Source organism: Scyliorhinus torazame, chromosome 19 (genome assembly GCF_047496885.1).
Source record: "Scyliorhinus torazame isolate Kashiwa2021f chromosome 19, sScyTor2.1, whole genome shotgun sequence".
Taxonomy (NCBI): Eukaryota; Metazoa; Chordata; class Chondrichthyes; order Carcharhiniformes; family Scyliorhinidae; genus Scyliorhinus; species Scyliorhinus torazame.
In genome coordinates, this window is record NC_092725.1 from 52,132,740 (window position 1) to 52,157,256 (window position 24,517).

General features: G+C 48.1%; 1 protein-coding gene and 1 pseudogene across 4 annotated transcripts in view; both read left to right on the plus strand.

The window, feature by feature from the left end:
• The window catches only part of hipk2 (homeodomain interacting protein kinase 2), a 405,644-nt gene that overhangs the window by 163,089 nt on the left and 218,038 nt on the right, over positions 1-24,517 (plus strand). The window lies entirely within an intron of this gene.
• LOC140396599 (ferritin heavy chain, oocyte isoform-like) overlaps positions 1-24,517 on the plus strand; it is a 95,073-nt pseudogene that overhangs the window by 67,463 nt on the left and 3,093 nt on the right.

Sequence of the window (24,517 nt, forward strand, 5' to 3'; positions counted from 1 at the left end):
AATGAGCAAATCATTTGGGGTGAATTTAAGTTGGTCTGGAGGTTGATCAGAATTGATAGGCAATTTTCATTTTCCTACTGAATCATTTAAATTAAAACATTTGTTCTTGGAACATTTGCAACAGCGAGGCAACATTTATTGCCCACACCTAGTTGTTCAGAGGATGCGAAGAGTCATCCATGTCGTGTGGGGCTGGGGTTACATGTGCTCGAGGCTGGGTGAGGGCTGTCAGCTTTCCTTCCCTGAAGACTATGAGTTGGTTTCTCACAAAAGAATATTCAGCAGCCTGTATGGTCATTACTTTGGTGCTAGCTCACACATTATCATGTTTATTGAGTTCAATTTTATAACTACCTATGGTGGGACTCACAAATCTCTTGTCCAGAACCCTGACCAGTAGATTATCTATCCAAAATAGGTGACTAATGGTCACTTCATTTGAAGAATAGTTCACTTTGTGAAATGCTTCTCAAGTGTTTTGACGTGCTGCCCCCCCCCTTAACTGCATGTCATATTATACATTACGCAATTAGCATAATTATGATTAGATTAAGTTAAAGGGAGACAGAGAAAAGATGGTATAATAAATTCCTTTGTGATTGGGTTGCAGGCCAGCTGCAAAGGAGCTCATTTACAGCACGCCAGGAGATGTTTTATTCTCTTGAGCTCTCAGTTCCTCTGAATTTTCAAAGGGAGAGGAGTTCAAAATTAGAATTTGATGTCCTGATGTCATCTCCATTCATTATGAAAATCGTTTCCTGGAAATTGCTTCACGTCAGTTTCAAAGAGAGCCGTCCGCAGATTGGGGCCACTGGTGTTAAGTATGTCAAGAGTGACTGCTGCCCAATGTTTGTGTCACAGTATTCATTCTGTTCAGCTTGTGAGATAACTTTGCTCCCAGAGTCCGACCTCTGCTCCGTTCATCAGACAGTATCTAGCGCTTCACAGTCAACGAAGTACAGTTGAAATGTAGTCACCATTGTAATGTAGGAAGCACGGCACTCAATTTGCACGCAGTGATAATAATAATAATTGCTTATTGTCACAAGTAGGCTTCAATGAAGTTACTGTGAAAAGCCCCTAGTCACCACATTCCGGTGCCTGTTCAGGGAGGCCGGTATGGGAATTGAACCTGCGCTGCTGGTCTTGTTCTGCATTACAAGCCAGCTGATCTCCCACCATCAGCAATATGATGCTAATATAATCTGTCTTAGCTATTGGTTGAGGGCTAAATATTTTCAGGACACCAGGAGATCTCCTCTGCTCTTCTTTGAATAGTGCTGCAGGACCCAAGAGATCAATTGAGAGAGCGTGCAGGTTCACAGTTTAATATCCCAAACAAAAGAAGCGGCTTCTGACAGTGCAGTAGTCCCTCACTACTGCAGTACTCCCTCTTGACATACTTAACGCCAGTGGCCCCAATCTGCGGACGGCTCTCTTTGAAACTGCACTGGAGTGTCAGCCTGGGTTCTGAGTTCAAGTGTTCAGAAATGGACTTGAATGCAAAGAAAATTGATGCTGGGATATATATACTGGGCAGCACTCGCTACTAATCTTCCAACTTGAGAGGCAATAGTGCCACCAGTCGAGCCATGGCTGAAACCCCGTATGAATTGCGCCAGAACAGTTGTGCACCCTTTCTTCTTGCTCTTGCATAGCTCGAACACATTCCTTTTGGTTGGGGCTTCTCCCTGACATCAGTGGAAGATCTGCATGAGCCAGTAATAGCTTCAGGCCCAATAGTTACCTTCAACACTGATAGCAGGTTAAGTACAGAGGAAGGGATATGGGGATAGTGTGGGGAAAAAGACATTGAAGTGGATGATCAGTCAGTTTTGTATCGAATATAGGAGCAGGCCTGATGGGCTGAATGGCCTATGATCCCAAGCGGAATTAAGGACGGGGGGTGGGCAATAAGAGTACATACAGTACAACAGTAGTAGGAGGCTAAGGTTAGACAAAAGGAAGATGTAGGCCTTTCAGTAGAAGGTCAGCAAGGTGGGAATTCAATGGGGAATTTGCAACAGTCGAGGTGAGATGTCAACTGAGATATCCCACAGAGGAACAGAGAATATTAGGAATGGAGTGGAGGGAAAGAAAGACCACCAACAGAGGTGGGGAAGCAGGGCAGGATGGAGGAGAGATAGAGAGGTAGAGGAGGTTGGCTCTGCGTTTAAGATGTGCACATGAGCGGGCAGACAGTAACTGTCCCACCCTTATCTGTTCCTATGGATGGGGAGATCAGGGCGGCTTTGGCTGGTGAATGTTTTGTTTTAAATTTGAGAGGTCAAAGATAGAGGTCTGTCTGCAGGGTGAATACTAGGGCTTGCAAGGAAATTAAAATGAAATGAAAATCGCTTATTGTCACAAGTAGGCTTCAAATGAAGTTACTGTGAAAAGCCCCGAGTCGCCACATTCCGGCACCTGTTCGGGGAGGCTGGTACGGGAATGCTGCTGGCCTGCCTTGGTCTGCTTTCAAAGCCAGCGATTTAGCCCTGTGCTAAAGCAGCCCCTGGGAGCAACAGTCCTCAATTCAAAGCTACTTTGGTGAGGGCACACCTGGAATATTGTGTGCTGTTTTCTCCTTAACTGAGGAAGAATGTTCTTGTTATGGAGGGAGTGCAGTGAAGCTTAACCAGATTGATTCCTGTGATGATGGGACTGATGAGAGACTGAGTCCATTAAGATTTTTTTCCCTGGAGTTTAGAAGAATGAGGGAGAGAATCTCATAGAAACCTATAAAATTCTATAAGGGCTAGACAGGGTAGATGCAGGAAGGATTTTCCCGATAGTGGGGTAGTCCAGAACCAGGGGTCACAGTCTGAGGACACAGAGTAAACCACTTATGACTGAGATGAGGAGAAATTTCTTCACCCGGAGAGTGGTGAGCCTGTGGAATTCTCTACCACACAAAGCAGTTGAGGTCAAAATGTGTTTTCAAGAAGGAGTTAGATTTAGCTCTTCAGGCGAAAGCGATCAAAGGATTTGAGGGAAAGCGGGAACAGGTTATTCAGTTGGATGGTCAGTCACTGATCATAATGAATGGCACAGCAGCCTCAAAGGGCCGAATGGCTTACTCCTTCTATTTTCTATGGTTTTTTTTGGTGATCATGATCTGAGGCCGACATGAGGTAGCAATCAAAACCTTCCAGAAGGGAATTTGAGGACCTGGCCGAGAATTGTATGTGTGGGCTATACAGGATTCAGCCTATCGCTAGCAAGAGCCTCCCTTCGATACTAAATACTGTGCTTGGTCCTCAACCTGCGTTGAAGAGAAGGAAGGGCGAGAAGAAGGATAAGCAAATGGGGAAAGAATCAGACAGTGGAACAAAGAATGCATCGAACATACTTACCAGTTTTTGCTGCGAATGTAACTGGATACCTGGCTCATTAATCAGAGATGATAGCTAGGATTTCTCTTGTATTAGCCGCTCTCCTCCTGTTTAGTCCAGGAGGACGGTCAGTACAGTCATAATCTTTTTATGTTCTGCTGATTTTCCCTTGGAAGCTATAGCACTTTATTATTTGTGATAAATCCAATGCAAACTGTCATACGGCTGACAGCAAAATAAATGGGAAGCTTTCCCCTCATGGACTTTTGGATTTACTCTGCGGCTAGCTGCACACAAATCTGAAAATTCACCTCATTCAATGCTTAGGAAGAGAAAGAACGTGCATTTATATCATACTTTTCATGTACTCATTCTTAATGCACCTGTGTGTTTCTCCAGTTTCATTTCACTGTAGGGCCTATCGGCAGAAATGGACGTTAAAACTTTAATTAACAACAATTTTGGTTGCATCCCCAGATGATTTTAATGACAGGAACTTATTACTTTACTCTGGAGTCAAACCTGCTGAACGTCACTGAAGAGAAAAAGATCTTTGAATCTTGTAGCACCGTTACAATCATAAGCCCAGAAGACATAGGAGCGGAATTAGGCCATTTGGCCCACTGAGTTTGCTCCGCCATTTGATTATGGCTGATACATTTCTCATCCTCCTTCTCCCCATAACCCCAATTCCACTTATTAATCAGGAACCTATCTATCTCTGTCTTAAAGACACTCAGTGATTTGGCCCCCACAGCCTTCTGCGGCAATGAGTTCCACAGATTCACTACCCTCTGGCTGAAGAAATTGCCCCTCATCTCAGTTTAAAGGATCGTCCCTTCAGTCTGAGGCTGTGCCCTTGGATTCTAGTTTCTCCTGCTTATGGAAACATCCTCTCCACGTTCAGGCTTTATGGTCAATTCAGTATTTTTTCATGTCATAGTTTATTGTTGTACTGCAGGAAACTCAGGAGCCAATATGGATACAGCAACATCCCGCAATGAGATTGTTAACAGGCACTAAGGGATGTTGGTTGATGGGATAAATATGAGCCAGAATATGTGGAAGAATCCCATGCTATTCATCACAATATACCCGAGAGGGCAAACTTCACGTCTGAAAGGTGGCATCTCCAACAAGGCAGCTCTCCTTCAGCACTGCACTGGAGCACAGCCTAGAATGTGGAGTCATCTGTAATAGGACTCACAACTTCTGACTAAGACACCTAAGTGCTACCCATGGACCAAGGCTGATATTGAATGAATGGAACTCCATTGGGGACTGGGGGAAGATGGAGAGGCAGTCAAAGCTCTTGCTCCTGAATGCCCCTTAATGACACCCACTGAAAAATGTGCATGTATATCTGTGTGTTGATGTCCTGCAGTGGAACATCTTGTCGAAACTCATTGCTTGATCTGAAAGATGACCACTCGCCACTTAGGTGATGTACAGGAGAGTAGTTGGTGCCTGAGGAGCTGTACAGTGGACAGAACCGCTTGAAGGAGAAAGAAATAACAAATCCAAGAAAATCTGTGAATGTAATTCGCTCAGTTTGTGAAGGGGTGTCAAACATGCTTTTCTGTTTGGCGCAGGAAAACAATGGCTATCAACTCTTCTTCTCATTGTTTTCATTGGTGAACTGTAGTTAAAACCAGACCAATGACTCTGCTTTTGATGATCAGCAATTGTGTCAATAAGAGAAACCAGTTATTGCCACAAACAGCAGTGGAGAGGCAATGCACAGTCCTATAAAATAGGGAATGGTTAATGTAGAAGCTCCTTAACCTGACCACTAAAAGTCTATTAACCTCTTGCTGTATAAGCAGGGGGTCCAGGCTCTGAATGTTTTTTTAAAAAGGCTTGAAACTTCTAAATGGTGCTGTACCCGTATGAGGAAAACAGAAAGTTAGCAGATACGTCAAGCTAAGATGACATAATGCAAATGTGTTGGGCGGGTAATGCAGAGGCCCAAGCAGATGCTCTGGGGCACAGGTTCAAGTCCCAACTGTCTGCAGTTTGTGAATTTGAATTCAATTAAAAGCTAGTCTCAATAATGGTGATCATGAAATTATTGTATTTTTTTAAGAAAATATTTTATTGAGGTATTTATAATTTTAACAATTTGAAACATCAGCAGCGGGATTTTCTGACCCCCTCGCCAGGTGGGAGAATTCCCGGGGGCAGCGCAAATGCTGCCCCAACCCTGGCTGCCGTATTCCCCGGTGCCGTTTCTTGGGCGGGGACAGGGTTCACATCACGCCGGTTGGGGGCGTTGGCAGCGGCACCCCCGGCAATTCTCCGGGCCCCGATGGGCTGAGCGGTTGTCTGTTTTTGGCCAGTCCCGCCGGCGTGAATCACTCAACGCACGTACCGGCAGGACCTGGCAGGTAAGTCGGCTGGGGCGGTCCTCGGGGGGGTCCTCAGGGGGTCCCCCACGATGGTCTGGCCCGCGATCGGGGCCCACAGATCTGCGGGCGGGCCTGTGCCATGGGGGCACTCCTTCCTTCCGCGCCGGCCCCTGTTGGGCTCCGCCATGGCCGGCGCGGAGAAGAGAACCCCCTGCGCATGTGCCAAAACATGGCAGCGGTTCCGCGCATGCGCGAAATCACGCCGGCCCTTCGGTGCCAGATGGCGCGGCGCCAACTCCTCCGGCGTCCACTTAGCCCCCGAGACAGGTGAGAATTCCTCACCTTCGGGATCCGTTGACGCCGGAGTCATTGCCGCCGATTTTCCCACCGGCTCGGGGACTTAGTCCCCAGAAAGGAGAATCCCGGCCCAGGATTTAACAGGAACTAAACAATATAACCAAACCATTAACAAACACCAGCCAACATGGCTTACACAAACAGGTCTACTTTCCCCTGCCCCCTTTTCACTGATTCGCCTGACCTTACTCACCCCCCATGCCTCCTTTCCCCCTCTCTTCACCTCCCTCTCCCCCTCACCTGCTGACAGCTTAATTTTTCTCGAAGAAGTCGATGAACGGCTGCCATCTCCAGGCAAACCCCTGCAGCGATCCCATCAAGGCAAATTTAATTTTCTCGAGTCTGAGAAACCCCTCCATGCCACTAACCGACACCCTCGACTTCAGGGGTTCCGAGTCCCTCCAACCTAGTAAGATCCGTCTCCAGGCCACCAGGAAGGCAAAGGCCAAGACTTCGGACCCTCTCACCTCTCGGGCTCCCGGGTCTGCCGACACACCAAAGACACACCTTTTGACTCGGCACCACCCTCACCTTCAAAACTTCTGACATGACGTCAACAAACCCCTGCCAGAAACCCCTCAACCTCGGACATGCCCAAAACATATTGGACATGGTTCGCAGGACCCCCCTCCCCCCCCCACACCTGCCCTCCACCCCCTCGAAGAACCTGCTCATCCAGGCCACGATCTTGTGTGCCCTGTGGACAACCTTAAATTGTATCAGGCTGAGCCTGGCACACAACGAGGATGCATTTATTCGCTTCAGGGCCTCCTCCCATAATCCAGCTTCCAACTCCCCACCCAGTTCTTCTTCCCACTATCTCTTCACCTACCCTGTCGGGGCTCTCTCCCACTCCATCCGTTCCCTGTAGATCTCTGAAACCTTCCCCTCTCCTACTCCTGTTCTCGACACCACCTTATCCTGTAGTTCCTGCGGCAGGTGCGGGAAGGTCTCAGCACAAAGTTCCTCACCTGCAAATACTGGAATCCATTCCCACCTGGCAACTCAAACTCCTCCTCCAGCTCCTCCAAGCTCGGGAAGCCCTCATCAATAAAAAGATCTCCAAATCTCTCGATCCCCGCCCACTGCCACCTCCGGAACCCCCCATTCAGCCCCCCGGAACAAACCGGTGATTACCACATATCGGTGCCCATACCGACGCCCCCTCCAGCCCCATATGCTGTCTCCACTGTCCCCATACCCTCAGGGCTGCCAGTACTACCGGGCGTGTGGAGTACCTGGCCAGCAGGAATGACAGAGGTGCCGTTAACCGTACCTCCAAACCCGTGTCCTTACATGAGGCCACCTCCACTCGCTCCCACACCGACCCCTCCCCCACTACCCACTCTCTGACCCTCCGCCATCTCCACATGTGTCACAGACACCTCACCAACCTTTGCAGTCTGTTCCCCTCTTTTGCGGCCGCTTCTAGCTCTCAGCTCCATGCACCAGTGGCTCAATCTCCTCTACTAACTCTCCTGCACCTTTTTGCCCCCTCACATCCACCCGTTAACCAGGGAAAAGGTCCCAAAAAACCACCAGGAGCGGGAGCCAGCAAATGTGCGACCACTCACACCATGGCCGCCACCGGGCGTCATAAAATTATTGTTGATTGTCTGGGAAGGACATCTGCCATCGTTTTCTGGTTTGGCTTTTATGCGTGTGCAGACCTACAACAATTTTGGTGATTCTTAAATGCCCCCCAAAATGCCTGGCAAGTCTCTCAGTTGAATCACACCCCAAGTCCAAAAGGAATGAATCACCCAGCATTGACCTAGGCACGGAAACGGCAATGATACACCAAACCCCTTCTTACTAATATTTGGGAGCTTGAGACAAAATTGGGAGAGCTGTCTCACAGACTAGCCAAGCAACAGCCTGACGTAGTCACACTCACGGGATCATACTTGACAGGCAATGTCCCAGCCACAACAAACGCCACACCTGCATATGTCCTAGGATAGCCATGGTTACAGGATGTGTCTTGTAGTCTTCAGTATGTTAACAGCAAGTCTTTATTAACTAAGTGTAACTACAGGCATTCCTTGGACCTACGACACAATTGGTTCCTGAAAAGGAAGTCATGTAAGAATTATACAAGACACAGATGAGACCTCACCTGGGGAACTGCGTGGAAGTTTTGGTGTCCATTTTTAAAGAAAGATATATTTGCATTAGAGGTGGCACACAGAAGGCTCCCTGGATGGAGGGGATTGTCAAATAATGAAAGGCTGAGTGAATTGGGCTGATAAAATCTGGAGATTAAAATAATAAAATTGAAACATGCAAGAGTCTGAGGGGGTGGTTGTACCTCAAATTTGGGTCAACTAGCATTACGGACAAAACACTCAAACTCTCAAATTATCGTACAACAATCTCCTTTATTGTACCTCACCAAGTTACCCCAAAAGTATCAAAATACTACCATAAAAGTATCAGAAGTGCTGTTACACAGTATCAAAACACTATTCTACAAAAGGTAGCAAAACTCACGGCTTGGACCTAAATATCACCCGTTAAGGGGCGAGGTGATCAGACTCCCTCTTGATGGATCCCGATGTCCTCCTTAGTCCCGGACCCAGGGCTCTGATGGTTACTCTTGCAGGTTATCACTTCAGAAATCTCTGTGTCTTTTTACACACTGGCTGACCCTGATCGCATGCTTCCAGTCATTTATTCACAGGGCAGCACTAATCAAGCAAGGCCCTTGAGTGACAAATGCTCAAAGAGTCCTGACTCTCTCTGGGGTCGTAATTCTCTCAGGAGTGCGACACACAGGGGTCTGTCTGTCTGTCTTCAATCATTTGTTTGTTCAAGGAATAGCAATAGCGATTGTCCAATCAGCCCTTGTGCTCATGCCCTGGTTGCACACCGTGTTCTTCACTGCAGACCCCCATAGCCTTGCTGTTCCCACAATCCTTTTTCTAGTACAGAGTTAGTTCTTTTAGTCATCGGCTTTGCAGGTGTCTTCACTTTGCTGATGTCTTTAACAATAGTCATCAGGCTCCAGGGCTTAATAGGGTAGACACCGTGGTTCTTTCTCCACGCTGGGTAATCTAGAACAGGGTGACCCACTCTAAGAACAAGGAGTCAATCATTTAGAGCTGAGATGAGGAAAACCTTTTCATGCAAAGGGTTGTGGACCTTTGGAATTGTCTATTGCAGAGGATTGTGAATGCTCCACAAGTATAACTAAGATCGAGATAGACAAATGTTTGATATTCCAAGGAATCAAGGAAGGATATGGGGAGTGGGTGGGAAAGTGGAGTTGAGGCAGAAGATCGCCCATGGTCATATTGAATGTCAGAACAGGCCAACAGAGAACATGTTCCATTCTTGCTTCTGTATTTTATATTCATATGTTCTGTCCTTGTCCTGGCAGGTAGAGAATGGTATTTCTGTACCCCAGACTCAGTCTATCAGGCTGAAACCCTCATCCATGCTATTGTGACGTTGGACTTTCCTATTCCAAAGCTCTCCTCACTATCTCTCTTCCACCCTCCATAAGCTTGAACTCATCTAAATCTGCCTGTCCCCTAACTTGCACAGGTCCCATTCACCAACCCCCTGCCACGCCCCCATCACCCACCCCACCCCACCCCAGTGCTTGCTGACCTCCATTGGCTCCCGGCTAAGCAATATCTCCGTTTGAAAATGTTCATCCATGTGCCCCATGGCCTTGCTCCTCCCTATCTCTGTGATGTTTGATTACATTCCTGTGAAGCTTTTTAACAATCTTTCTGTCCCAAGTAGGCTTACATTAACACTGCAATTAAGTTAGAAGGGGATTAAGACACTAAAAGATTTGTTTCTTAGGGGTTGATTTGCAGCACTGGAAGCGAAGTATGGGCTAGAGCAGGGGGAAATGTTCAGATACATGCAGGTTCGGGATTTTGCCAGAAAAGAGATACAGGGCCTCCGGGGTAGCCGGCCCCCACACTGCTGGAGGAGGTGTTGACGACAGGGGGACTGGAGAAGGGGGTAGTGTCAGCGGTTTACGGGACTATTTTGGAAGAGGAGAAGGCACCACTGGAAGGGATCAAAGCAAAGTGGGAGGGAGATTTGGGAGAGGATATGGAGGAGGGATTCTGGTGTGAGGTACACCGGAGAGTGAAGGCCTCCACCTCACGTGTGAGGTTGGGGCTGATACAGCTGAAGGTGGTATACAGAGCACACCTCACGAGGGCGAGGGGGGGGCTGCTAATCACGTTCATATGTTTTGGTCCTGTCCAAAGCTAGAGGATTACTGGAAGGAGGTTTTTAGGGTAATTTCTAAAGTGTTGCAAGTGAAACTGGACCCCGGCCCCCAGGTGGCCATATTCGGGGTGTCGGACCAGCCAGGGTTGGAAACGGGTGCGGAGGCAGATTTTGTAGCCTTCGCCTCGTTGATCGCCCGAAGGCGGATCCTGATGGGTTGGAGAGCAACCTCTCCACCCAGTGCCCTGGCATGGCGGGGGGACCTGTTTGAATTCTTGACTCTTGAGAAGGTTAAGTTTGAACTGAGGGGAAGCTCGGAGGGGTTCTACAATTCATGGGCATTATTCATTATGCACTTTCAAGAACTGGATAACATCGACCATTAGTTGGGGGGTGTGGGTGGGAAGGTTGGGGGAGGGGGGGCGGTATGTGTTAATGGTGACTGTGGGTGATTCCGGATTCCTTTTTGTCATTTGTTTACGTGAACATGTGGGCTAATGTTTGGGGTTTGGTGGGAGGATGGGATCGTTGTTATTGTAATGGGGATTGACATATTTGTTGCTGATTATTGTTTATTGTTGGTGGGTGTAAATGTGGGAGAAAATGTGAAAAAGGAGAATAAAAAATATTTTAAAAAAACACTTCAATTAAGTTTCTGTGAAAAGCCCCGAGTCGCCACATTCCGGCGCCTGTTCGGGTACACAGAGGGAGAATTCAGAATGTCCAAATTACCTAACAGCACGTCTTTCGGGATCGGGAGGAAACCAGAGCACCCGGAGGAAACCCACGCTGACACGGGAAGAACGTGCAGACTCCGCACAGATAGTGACCCAAGCCGGGAATTGAACCTGGCACCCTCGAGCTATGAAGCAACAGTGCTAACCACTGTGCTATCGATAAGGCGCTATATAAACACAAGTTGTTGTTGTAGAGTCAGGGCCGGAATTCTCCGACCACAGGCTGGGTTGGAGAATCGCTGGGGGGGGGGGGTCGGGGAGGACGCGTTTCCCGCGACGCCGCTCCGACGCTGGTCCGCCGATTCTCCGGTCACCGCATTAGCCTCGGCGCGGGACGGTCGGGGGCCGCTCTACACAGCCTCCCCCGCGCGATTCTCCATGTGCGATGGGCCAAGTGGCCACTGAGTTAGGCCGAGTCCCACCGGCGTCATTCACGTGTGGTCCTACCCGGCGGGACCTCGCCATTCATCCTGCGGGGGGCGGCCTGATTGGGGGGGGGTTCCGACCCCAGGGGGTTGGCGGGGGCCCTCCACCATGGCCTGGCCCGCGATCGGGGCCTACCGATAAGCGGGCCGGCTTCTCCTGGTGGGGGCCTATGTTCCTCCGCGCCGGGCCCCTGTAGCTCTCCGCCATGTTGCGTCGGGGCTGGCGCTGAGAAGGCAACTAATGCGCATGCGCGAGTTCGTGCCGGCCGTAGTGCGCATGCACAGACCCGTGGCACACGTTTGATGCCGGTATCAGCAGCTGGAGCTGCGTGAGTTGCTCCAGTGCCGTGCTGGCCCCCTGTAGGGCGCAGGTTCGCTGCTCCTAGGGGCCTGTTGACGCCGTCGTAAAACGCGACGGCGTTTACGACGGCGCCAACACGTAGCCTCAGGATCGGAGAATCCTGCCCAGGATGTTTAGAGTCCGGAATGGTATCCTTTTGCTTTTCACCGTCACTGAGTGGCACGACAACAGATATCTTCCATTTGTGGCCTTCTGTAGCTACTCCGTTTGTGGCCTATGATAGCGGATTGGTTTCAAGCCTCTTGGAGCTGTTCAGCTGTCGTGCTGGATGTGACTATGACATGAATCAGGGGCCACCAGAGGTCCATTCTCCGCAGCAGCAAATTCAGTTTTTTTTTAACGCCTTATGCTCGAAATTTATGAATGCAGTTGCAATCATGAGCCGAGGCCATGCAAATGTAGCCCGTTGATGTTGACATATCTTCTGTTTTGCCTGACGCATAGAACTTCCTTGTTTAAATTCTCCAGCTCGCAGTCAATAAAGACGGCAGCAGTGAATTGGGCTCTTTCTGTGCCTGATGGAGTTGTCAAGAGCCCAGGTTCTATTTCTGTTTACACAAGCGAACAAAGAAGGAACTGCAGCCAACATTCCCCGTTTACAAGCCTGGAACCTCTGCCCTCTGCACACTGACCCCAATGAGTTATAGGTGATTGGAGGACCCACTCTCTGCCAAGCTAAACAAATGCTTTCAAAGGGAACAATCAAAATACTCCCAAGAAGCTACTGGAGACTGTGCAAAACGTGGAAGCAAAATGTGTTGGGTGAGGAGTGATAGCTTTAGGGCCCTCAGGAAATAAATCTTGAAACGTCATCACTTGTGTCCTCTTCATACTTCCATGTATGGGGCAGCAAGGTCGCACAAGTGGATAATATTGTGGCTTCACAGCTCCAGGGTCCCAGGTTCGATCCCCCGCTGGGTCAATGTCTGTGCAGAGTCTGCACGTTCTCCCCGTGTCTGCGTGGGTTTCCTCCGGGTGCTCCGGTTTCCTCCCACAGTCCAAAGATGTGCAGGTTAGTTCGATTGGCCATGCTAAATTGCCCTTAGTGACCAAAAAGGTTAGGAGGGGTTATTGGGTTCCGGGGATAGGGGGGAAGTGAGGGCTTAAAGGGTCGGTGCAGACTCGATGGGCCGAATGGCTTTCTTCTGCGCTGTATGTTCTTTGTATTTCCATGTTTCCTCAAGTTTTAGTGCAGTAAGCTTTAGTATACCCACAGCCTGAGGCCTAAGGCCGTGCCCCACTGCTTATCCGATGTAGTCACTTGTTTTCACATGTTGGAGGTTTATACCCAGGCCTGTTTTTGAGCTGACTGCCTTTTGTTTCTCAGCTGGCAAGTTTTCTTTCACCTGTGCCCACATCAACAAGGACAGAGCCAAGAATCAACAGAGCAATAAAGCCGACGGAGGCAGCTGATCATTGTCCAGCCCAGTTTCAGAATGTGTCACGGCCCCTGACAACAAGAGGTTGCAGCCATGGAATGCAGACGTCTGCAGCCATGCTGCACTTTTTATGGCCAAACCCCATTAAGAGTACTGCATGCAGTCTGGGCACTTCACCTAGGGAGTGCCAGAGTTAGGACTGGTTGCATAGGGTATTAAAATCGGGTAATCTGTCCCCAGTTGTCTTGTGGGTGCAGTAATCCAGTGGAAGATAGTTGAGTAATGCACTAACATAAATAAACCTTCAAGCTTTGAGACCTTCAAAGAGTTTGTTTCTTTACAAGCCCTCCAGCCCCCACTCCTTTTCCTCAAAACAAGGGAAAGGGATAAAGACCTCGATTAAAAATTCACATAACTGTGCTTGCAGATTCAGCGACCCAAATGAAAATGTAATACTTAAAGAAGCTTCACCCACCTTGCAGCTCCTGAAAGTGATTATTTTGTACTGTGTCGCAACATCAAGGGGGCTGGGCTACAACGCCCCACCTCCACCTCCACCTCAAACTGCAACATCTCACCAATATCGAAAATCCCACTGCCCCCTTCATGGTTTTGGAAACATAATTCCAACTTTGAGCTTTCTGACATTTGCACTTCCAGCAGAATCCTGATGTGCAGGTTGTGTGGATTGACCATGCTAAATTGCCCTAGTGTCAAAAGATGTGCAGGTTGATGTCCGGTGGCAGCCATGGAGTAACTGGTCGCACACAAGGGGGCTCCTGCTTGAGGTTGGATTGGGGTTGGCCTTTCTGCCTGTTTTGAGGGGTGTTTGTAGGTGAAAATGTGAGAATAAGGAAGAACTAGTGATTCTTCTTCAGCATGGAATGCCTCAGCCCGATCAAGCAAGTAGTGCAATGAGCAAAGGCCCACAGTTAGGCTAAGAGGACTCGAGTGGCACAGCAGAGAGAAAGATGGCGGCAAGATCTGGGGCATCATTGCCTGCACAATGGTCATTAGAGCAACTGTTGGGCAGCACGGTGGCGCAGTGGGCTAGCCCTGTTACCTCGCGGCGCTGAGGTCCCAGGTTCGATCCTGGCTCTGGGTCACTGTCCGTGTGGAGTTTGCACATTCTCCCCGTGTTTGCGTGGGTTTCGCCACCACAACCCAAAGATGTGCAGGCTAGGTGGATTGGCCACACTAAATTGCCCCTTAATTGGAAAGAAAAGTGAATTGGGTACTCTAAATTTATTTTTTAAAAATCAGAGCAACTGATGGAGTTTCTGATGGCTGAATTTCAGCAGCAGATAAAGGCGACCGCGGAGGATTTGACGAGAGTGCCAGATCCGATTGGGGCTGCCCTGGAGAGAGCGGAGCACAGGCTGGAGGCGCAGAATGCGACACTCCAGAAATTGGAGGAGTCGATAGCTAGTCATGAAGATCGGCTGGCCTCGTTGGAAGCAGAAATGCTCATGATGGCGGAGGGCCAGAAGAAACTGGGAGAAGGTGGTTTACTTGGAATAAAGAGAAGATCCTACGGTGGGCGAAGAAGGCGAGAGTGTGTACTTGGGAGGGACATGAGGTTCGCATCTACCAGGACTTGGAAACGGAGTTGGCTAAGTGGCAGGATAGCTTCATTAGGATCAAGGCCCTATTTGGTAACAAGGTGCGGTTCGGGGTGATATAACCTGCTCGTTTGTGGATCACGTATGGGGAACAAGAGCACAACTTTGATATGCTGGAGCAGGCGAGTATGTTCTTAAGAGACCATGGACTGGGGGACTTGTGAGAACATTGGATTTTGGGGAGATTTACCGTGAAGCAGACTGGAGGTGCTGCACTCAGGAAGGAGGGGGAGCTGTACATGTGCGCGTCGAGATATAATGTTTGGCTCTGTGTATATTATCCACTTTGTCGAGTTTTTTTGTGTTAAAGTGAAGGTTATTTTTGTATTTTCTGCCCTCCCAGCGTTGGGAGCAGTGTTCGATGTACATTAAAGTGTGGGAGTGTTGGTGGATGGCGCGTGGGGGAGAGAGGAGGGTGGGGATGGAGGAGCTCAGGGTGGTGAGGAGGCTGGGTGGGCCCAGAAACTGAGGTAATAGTGTCTATGGATGTGGAGAAAGTGTTAGTACCTCTTTGAGGTGTTGGGATGATTTGGGTTTGGGCAGGCGTTCGTAGATTGGATTAGGTTGTTGTATAGGGCCCTGAAGACGAGTGTTCGCACGAATAACTTTAGCTCGAGGTATTTCGGTCAGCACTGAGGAACAAGGCAGGGGTGTCTGCTATCTCCGTTGCTTTTCATTCTGGCGATTGAACCTTTAGCAATGGCGCATAGGGCTTCTGGGGGGGTTGCAAGAATTTTGTTAAGGGGGGGGGGGAGGAAGGAGCACCGGCTCTCCCTATACGCAGACGACCTGCTGCTGCATGTTACGAATCCAGTGGAAAGCATTGACAGGGTTACGGGGATATTGTTGGAGTTTGGGCCATTCTCGGGCTACAAGCTCAATGTGGGAAAGAGCGAGGTGTTCATGGTTAATGCTCCAGTGCAGAGGAAGGACTTTGAGAAGTTTCCATTTTGGCTGGTTCGGTCAAGTTTCCAATACCTGGGGATAAGGGCGGCGAATAGTTGGGCCCAGTTGCACAAGGTGAATTTGGTGAACTTGGTGGATAAGGTGAAGGAGGTCGTCAGCAGGTGGGATGCCCTGCCGTTCTCATTGGCTGGAAGGGTCCAGACAGTGAAAAGGACAGTGCTGTCGAAGTTACTGTTTGTTTTTCAAAGTCTTCTGATATTTTGTGCCCAAATCTTTTTTCGGTAGGATAAATAAGATGATCTCGGAGTTCATATGGACGTATTTGGAGAGGGGCAGGTGAAAAGGGTGTTGACGCTGCCAAGCTTGTTGAATTACTACTGGGCGGCGAACATTGAAAAGGTCAGGAGGTGGGCGGTGGGGGAAGGATCGGTGTGGAAACGGATGGAGGAGGCCTCTTGCGAGGGGTCGTGTTTAAGGACATTGCTATTGGCACCTCTCCCGTTGTCGCCGGCCAGGTACTCCACAAGCCCGGTGGTGGGTCCCATCGCTCAGGGGCAGCATTTTAAGATGGAATGCATGTTACTGTGGGCACCGATATGTGGCAATCATAGGTTTGTTCTGACGAGTTTACATTCCACGTTCAGAACATGGGAGCAGGCAGGAACAGAGTGCTTTAGAGATATTTCGTGGAGGGGACGTTTGCGGAGCTAGGCAGCTGGAGGTGGAGTTTAAATGGATTTTGGTACCTTCAAGTCAGGCACTTTGTCAGAAAGGAGCTGGCTACATTTCCGAATCTACCACCTCCGGTGTTACAAGATAAGATTCTGTCCGAGGGCGGGATAGGGGAGGATAAGATCTCAGATTGAGACAGGGAACTGATAGAGAGCGGGGGGTCCTCGGGGGAGGAAATAAAGCAGAAATGGGAAGAGGAGCTGGGAGGGGCATCAGAAGCTGGACTGGGGAGTGACACCTTACAAAGGGAAAACTCGTCCTCCTCATGTGTGAGACTAAGTCTCATTCAGGCTAAGGCGGTCCATAGGTCACATCTGACAGCATCAAGGAAGAGTCGATTCTTCACAAGGATGGAGGAAGGTGCGGGAGGGGTGCAGGTGGCCCGGCAAATCATGTCTCCATGTTCTGGACACGTCCCAAGTTTGAGGAGTTCTGAGAGGCCTTGGTGAGAACCATGTCGAAGATTCTAGGAGTGAAGGTGGCTCTGAGCCCATGGGTGGCAATATTCGGGGTGTCGGAGGATCTGGGAGTACAGGCGGCGGAAGAGGCTGACATGTTGGCCTTTACCTCCCTGATAGCCAGGAGGCAGATAGTATTAGGGTGGCGGGACCTGGAGCCGCCTAAAGCGGCGGGGTGAATGAGTTATCTGGCGGATTTTCTGAACCTGGAGAAGATAACGTTTGCTATCAGGAGTTCAGAGGAGGGGTTCTTCTTGAGATGGAGGTTGTTCAATCATCCACTTCTTTAGGGAATGGTAAACGTCAGCACGGGAGGTGGAGTTGGGTGGTGGGGGATTTCTGGTTCGGTATTCTAGTTAGAAAAAGGGGCAGGTGATGTTTAGTTTTGGAGCGACGGTTATTAGTGCTTTTTTTTGGTAAATAATTGAAAATGCCACAAATAAAATTATTTTTTAAAAAATGTGCAAGTTAAATGGTGTTACGGGGATAGGGTGGTGGGGGAGTGGACCTAGGTAGGGTGCTCTTTCAGGGGGTCATTGCAGACCCGATGGGCTGAATGGCCTCCTTCTGGACTGTAGAAATTTTATTCTATGGTTCTATCTTTAACATTCCTACTGCCAACAGCAAAGCCAGTACAGACAAAGAGGTGAAATGTTTCCTGGTCTGATGTTGCTGAGCCACTGGGATTTATTCAAGATTGCTGACAAGGGATAACCTTTATTCAATGAAGCAAAACCAGTTTAGTGCATGGAAGCTGGAGCACACTCAAACTGATAGTGACTGTTATGCATATTCGATGCGTGACAGACACACCAGCGCAACATCCAGAAAAAAAACCCCACAGACACTAACATAACAGACACACACCTGCACCAGCGAAGCACATGACCCACAACAAGGAATGCACACACAGGCGATGACAAAACACGCGTGCACCAACAAGACACGCACACCAACAAAATGTGCATGTGTGCCAGGGCAGCAAAGTTGGGCAGTGGTTAGCATTGCTGTCTCACGGCGCCGAGGTCCCAGGTTCGATCCATCTTGCTAAATAAATTGATCACTGTCCGTGTGGAGTTTGCACAATCTCCCTGTGTTTGCGTGGGTTTCACCCCAACAACCCAAAGATGTGCAGGTTAGGTGGATTGCCCCTTAATTGGAAAAAATGAATTGGGTACTCTAAATTTTTTTTTTTAAAAATGTGTATGTGTGCCAGCAGAACGTACGCACTCGGCAAAAAAACACACACGTGCACCAGCACAATGCGCCCATGCAACAAACAAAAGACCCACCTGCGAGCCAACAGAACACGCACCTACTACACGCATGCACACACCAGCAAACTACAGACATGCGCCAACAAAGTAGACATACATGCCAATGGAATCACACTCACCCACCATCAAAATTCACACAATTCTTATCAGTTGTTAAAGTTCAAAAGCCTTCCAATACTTTGTGTTTTGGGCTGATTATATTGTGTATCTATTTATCTGCTTGTTCTCATATCTCTGGAAAAAATCACTCTTATTCCACTGATGTGGAGATCATTCCACTGTAATTGAAGGTAGTCAGAATTGACTGATCAGATCAAAGAACAAAGAAAAGTACAGCACAGGAACAGGCCCTTCGGCCCTCCCAGGCCTGCGCCGACCATGCTGCCCGTCTAAACTAAAATCTTCTGCACTTCCAGGGTCCGTATCCTTCTATTCCCATCCCTATTCATGTATTTGTCAAGAATTTTTCCTCAGCTCTTGACCAATTTCATGTTGGAAGGTAAAGTTCTGCCGATTGGAATGAATTAATCAGTTGCTGTTTTCAGTTACTTTTATTTGCATGGTGAACTTTGATGGCAGAAAAGACTAAAGAAAAAAAAAGCTGCTAAGTTTCTGAGTTTTTCGAGGAGGTCACAAAGATACAAAATTATGAGGGCCATAGACAGAGTGGGATAGTCAGAGGCTTTTTCCCAGGGTAGAGGGGTCAATTATTAAGGGGCATAGGTTTAAGGTGCGAAGGGCAAGGTTTAGAGGTGATGTACGAGGCAAGTGTTTTACACAGAGGGTAGTGGGTGCCCGGAGGAGGTGGTGGAAGCAGGGATGATAGTGACGTTTAAGGGGCATCTTGACAAATACATGATTAGGATGGGAATAGAGGGATACGGACTGCGGAAGTGTAGAAGATTTTAGTTTAGATGGGCAGCATGGTCGGCAGGGGCTTGGAGGGCTGAAGGGCCTGTTCCTGTGCTGTACTTTTCTTTGTTCTTAATAAATTTTAACTTTTCTGGTAGGTATTTTCTATGACATGCCTGGTTGTTTCATGTGAGTGTTTGGTTTCTTGAAGACTTTTTCCGGGGAGGCAGTGGCGTAATGGTATTGTCACTGGACTAATAATCTAGAGACCTCAGGTAATGCTCTGGGGACCTGGGTTCAAATCCCACCATGGTGGATGGTGAAATTTGAATTAATTATAAATCTGTAATTAAAAGTCAAATGAAACCACTATCAATTGTCATAAAATCCAATTTGGTTCATTAATGCCCTTTCGGGATGGAAATCTGCCATCCTTACCTGGTCCTGGCCTACATGTTACTCCAGATATGCAACGATGTGAATGCTCTCTGAAATGACTTAGCAAGCCACTCAGCTGAAGGGCAATTAGGAAAGGGAAATAGCCAGTGATGCCCACATTGTATGAATTAATTTTTAAAAAGGTTTTAGAGATAGGAGTGGACATGCTAACTGGCTTTATTTAAACTTCCTTGTCACTGCATTGGTGGAATTTGTTGATCAATTATACAGTGGGACTGGAGTACTGGTAAATTCTCGGTAATTTATTTGGGCCATGATCTACCCAGCCGCGCCCCGCCCGATCGGGGATGCGACACAGCCGGTCGATGCCGGGAGAGGGGTGGGGGGTCTCCTGGGGGATGAGAGGCCCTCGGGTGGTTGGCCTCTGGGCAGGGTGGCACCCTGGAACTACTGGTGGCATCTTTGCACTGACAGCCATCTGGGTGCCAGACTGGCACTGCCATGGTCACAGGCTGGCACTGCCAGGCTGGCAGAGGCACTGCTAGGGTGTCAGGCTGGTAGTGCCAAGGTACCAGACTGGCATTTTGCCCGTGTCAAGAATCAGACCTGGGGGTGCCCTGCCCATGTGAGGTAGGGTACCGGGGGGCAGGGCGAGGAACCACTTAGAAATGAGTTGGGGCATTGGGTGGTCGAGTCGGGGGTGGGGTGAGAGATCAGGCGGCATTTAAAAATGGCATCCTGATCTCCTGAACTGAGGAGTTCCGGCGAGCTTCACAGTGCAGGAAATGCGAGAGTGTGGCCTCGGGGGGGGGGGGAGGGGAGAGTGGTGCTCCCCGCTGGGTCTCCCCAAAAAACAGAGTGCAATAGATAGTGGGGACGTTGCTGCCACTACAGACGCCGGGAAAGGCCCCTCGATTTCCGCCCAGAACGGACTATGATTTTTTTTTATATGATCACTTCCTTCGTGTGTACCTGCTGTATGGACCATTGGGTGAAGTTCAGCAGCCAGAAATGTTCTGTGTCTTTGAAGATTGTTTTCATTTGTTTAAGTGTTCCTTATGGCAGTCCTTTTGCACTGTACAGTAATCATGGGGGAAGGACCCACAATTTCCCTGTTCGCCTGCTCTGCATCCACAGGGAAATATGAAGAAGGATATGAATAATCCATAAGAGTAACAGATTGCAGACCTCAGTCACTCGGGGATACCCGAGATCAGAATATAATTGAACTCCTCTTGCAAGAACTTGAAAACCATATTTTCATGCACTTGTATATAATGTTGATGATTGCAGTGAAACAATTTTATTCTTCGTACAAAAAAAGAGAAATGGTTGTGGCAGGTCAGACACTAGTGAATAAACATTTTACATACTCTTGTGAGATTGCCTTGCCCACAATTTAACTGTTGTCTTTAATTGGGTCAATGCCTTGAGTAAAGGAGCACACAGAGGGATGTTATTACAGCGGGCAATTGTTCTCTTAAAGCAGAACAATGTTTGAAATTTGCAACACTGTTTGAAAGTGAAGAAAAGTAGTCATTGCAACTTGAGAATTCCCACAGCAGTCATCTATTTTGTACATTAGCATGACACCTCTGAATTATAGCATCAACACAGGAGGCCAATCAGTCCAGACTTCTTTATTCATTTACGGGATGTGGGCGTCGCTGGTTAGGCCAGCATTTATTGCCCATTGCTAGTTGCCCTTCAGAATCGCTGCAGTCCCTGAGGTGTAGGTACGCCTGCAGTACTGTTAGAGAGGGAGTTCCAGGCTTTTGACCCAGCAACAGTGGAGGAACGGCGATATATTTCCAAGTCAGGGTGGTGAGTGACTTGGATGGAACCTTCAGGTGGTGGGGTTCCCAGGTATCTACTTCTCTTGTCCTTCTAGCTATTCACCAAAGAGAAGGAATTGCCTTTGCATCAGTATTCACCAAAGAGAAGAAATTGGTGGATGTTGAGTCTGGAGAAGGGTGTGTAGATAGCCTGGGTCGCATTGAGATCCAAAAAGACTAGGTGTTGGACGTCTTGAAAAATATTACGGTAGATAAGTCCCCAGGGCCTGATGGGATCTACCCCAGAATACTGAAGGAGGCTAGAGAGTAAATTGCTGAGGCCTTGACAGAAATCTTTGGCTCCTCACTGTTTTTAGGTGATGTCCCAGAGGACTGGAGAATAGCCAATGTTGTTCCTTTGTTTAAGAAGGGTAGCAAGGATAATCTAGGGAGCTACAGGCCGGTGAGCCTTACGTCAGTGGTAGGGAAATTACTGGAGAGAATTCTTTGAGACAGGATCTACTCCCATTTGGAAGCAAATGGACGTATTAGCGAGAGGCAGCACTGTTTTGTGAAGGGGAGGTCGTGTCTCACTAACTTGATAGAGTTATTCGAGGAGGTCACAAAGATGATTGATGCAGGTAGGGCGGTGGATGTTGTCTATATGGACTTCAGTAAGGCCTTTGACAAGGTCCCTCATGGCAGACTGGTACAAAAGGTGAAGGCACACGGGATCAGAGGTGAGCTGGCAAGATGGATACAGAACTGGCTAGGTCATAGAAGGCAGAGGGTAGCAATGGAAAGCAGCTTTTCTGATTGGAGGCTGTAACTAGTGGTGTTCCGCAGGGATCAGTGCTGGGTCCTTTGCTGTTCGTAGTATACATAAATGATTTGGAGGAAAATGTAACTGGTCTGATTAGTAAGTTTGCGGACGACACAAAGGTTGGTGGAATTGCGGATAGCAATGAGGACTGTCAGAGGATACAGCAGGATTTAGATTGTTTGGAGACTTGGGTGGAGAAATGGCAGATGGAGTTTAATCCGGACAAATGTGAGGTAATGCATTTTGGAAGGTTTAATACAGGGAGGGAATATACCGTGAATAGTACAACCCTCAAGTGTATTGACAGTCAGAGAGATCTAGGTGTACAGGTCCACAGGTCACTGAAACAGGCAACACAGGTGGAGAAGGTAGTCAAGAAGGCATACGGCATGCTTGCCTTCATTGGCCGGGGCATTGAGTATAAGAATTGGCAAGTCATATTGCAGCTGTATAGAACCTTAGTTAGGCCACACTTGGAGTATAGTGTTCAATTCTGGTCGCCACACTACCAGAAGGATGTGGAGGCTTTAGAGAGGGTGCAGAAGAGATTTACTATTAGCTATGAGGAGCGGTTGAATAAACTCGGTTTGTTCTCACTGGAACGAAGGAGGTTGAGGGGCGACCTGATAGAGGTCTACAAAATTATGAGGGGCATAGACACAGTGGATAGTCAGAGGCGTTTTCCCAGGGTAAAGGGGTCAAGTACTAGGGGCATAGGTTTAAGATGCGAGGGACAAGGTTTTGGAGGAGATGTACAAGGCAAGTGTTTTACACAGAGGGTAGTGGGTGCCTGGAACTCGCTACCGGAGGAGGTGGTGGAAGCAGGGACGATAGTGACGTTTAAGGGACATCTTGACAAATACATGAATAGGATGGGAATAGAGGGATACAGACCCCGGAAGTACAGAAGATTTTAGTTTAGACGGGCAGCATGGTCGGCACGGGCTTGGAGGGCCGAAGGGCCCGTTCCTGTGCTGTACTTTTCTTTGTTCTTTGTTCTTTGTAGTAGCGGTCATGGGTTTGGAAGGTGCTGTCTAAGGAACCTTGGCAAGTTCCAGCGTGCCTGGTGTTGGCTCTTTGAAAGAGGCATCCAATTAGCCTCACTCCGCGTTCTTCCCTCAGAACCCAGCCAGTTTCCTATTTTCAAGTATTTATCCAACTTCCTTCTTGAAAGATATTAAGGCGCTGGAATGTGGCGACTAGGGGCTCTTCACAGTAACTTAATTGAAGCCTACCTGTGACAATAAGCGATTATTATTATTATAATTAATCTGCTATCACCCCCTTGCATGCAATGCAGTTAATATCTTAACATCTTGCTGAATAAAAAAAGTTATTTCCTTCTTTTGCCAATGACTTTAAATCTGTGTCCTCCGGTTACTGACCCGCTTGAAACAGTCTCTCCTTATTTACTCAATCAAAACTATTCATGATTTTGAACACCACTATTTAACCTTCTCTAATTTAACCTTCTCTAATTTAAGCCGAACAACTCCAGCTTCTCTGATGTCTCCAATTGACTCAAGTCATTCATCCCAGGTGCTATACCAGTAAATCATTGCTGCACCCTCTTTGACACCCTTCCTAAAGTTTGGTGCCAAATTTGAACACAATGTTCCAGCTGGTGCCCAGCCTGTGATTTTGAACTGCTACTTTAAGCAGGCTGTTTCTCGCTCTTTGTGATTCTTGCTCCATGCTGCTTGCCCAGCCACCATGTTGTTGTCCTTTGAAATCTTGTTCTCGCTCCCGTCTTGCCATTCCCTTCCCTGCTTTCAAGGGCACCCTCATCCACATTTTCATTTCCTAATTCCAGCCTCTCTGCTCTTTCCCATTGCTTACTTACCACGGGTGGCCTTCTCTTCCTTTATAACGCACTACAGAAATGTGTACTGTTCCTGTGGCCATTGTTTATCATCTTCAATTGATGAAAGAGCCTAGAATCTGTAAAGTGGGGTTAAAGTCCCCTGCAACTCCTTTTTACAAATTTAACAGGACTGTGGCAGATCTCAGTGAATTTATATTTAGCTTCAAAAACAGAATCATAATGGTCAGCATTTTCTGGCCTCTAGATTGGCAGGAATGCTAATGAGTGATGAGGGCTTACATTGCCCCTGCAGCCCTCTTGTCCTTTCTATCCCATAATGCTCGGATTATTCAGTGTAACAAAGGGCCCACGGTTTACACTAGCGAACTGAGCACAGAGCAGAATCAACCAAATCTCATCTTGGATTGTATCATTCAAACACAATTGCTGGACAGGAAAAGGTGATCCATTGAACATGCCTAATACAGTTATGATGTCTTCTACTTTTACGGTTAAGGAACTGCCGACTCAAATGGATTCAGGTAATCTCCCCAGAGAGGAGGAAGGACAAATGAAAAACCCAAGGCCAAGTGCATAAAGTAATGGATGACGGGGCTTCTCAAAGAATTGATATTTACAGAGCTCACAAAGTGTGGAAATCCAATATTGTCTTCAGTACCTGTCAATATGGATCAATTCCTATTGATATGATCAGTATATAATATCCCATCAG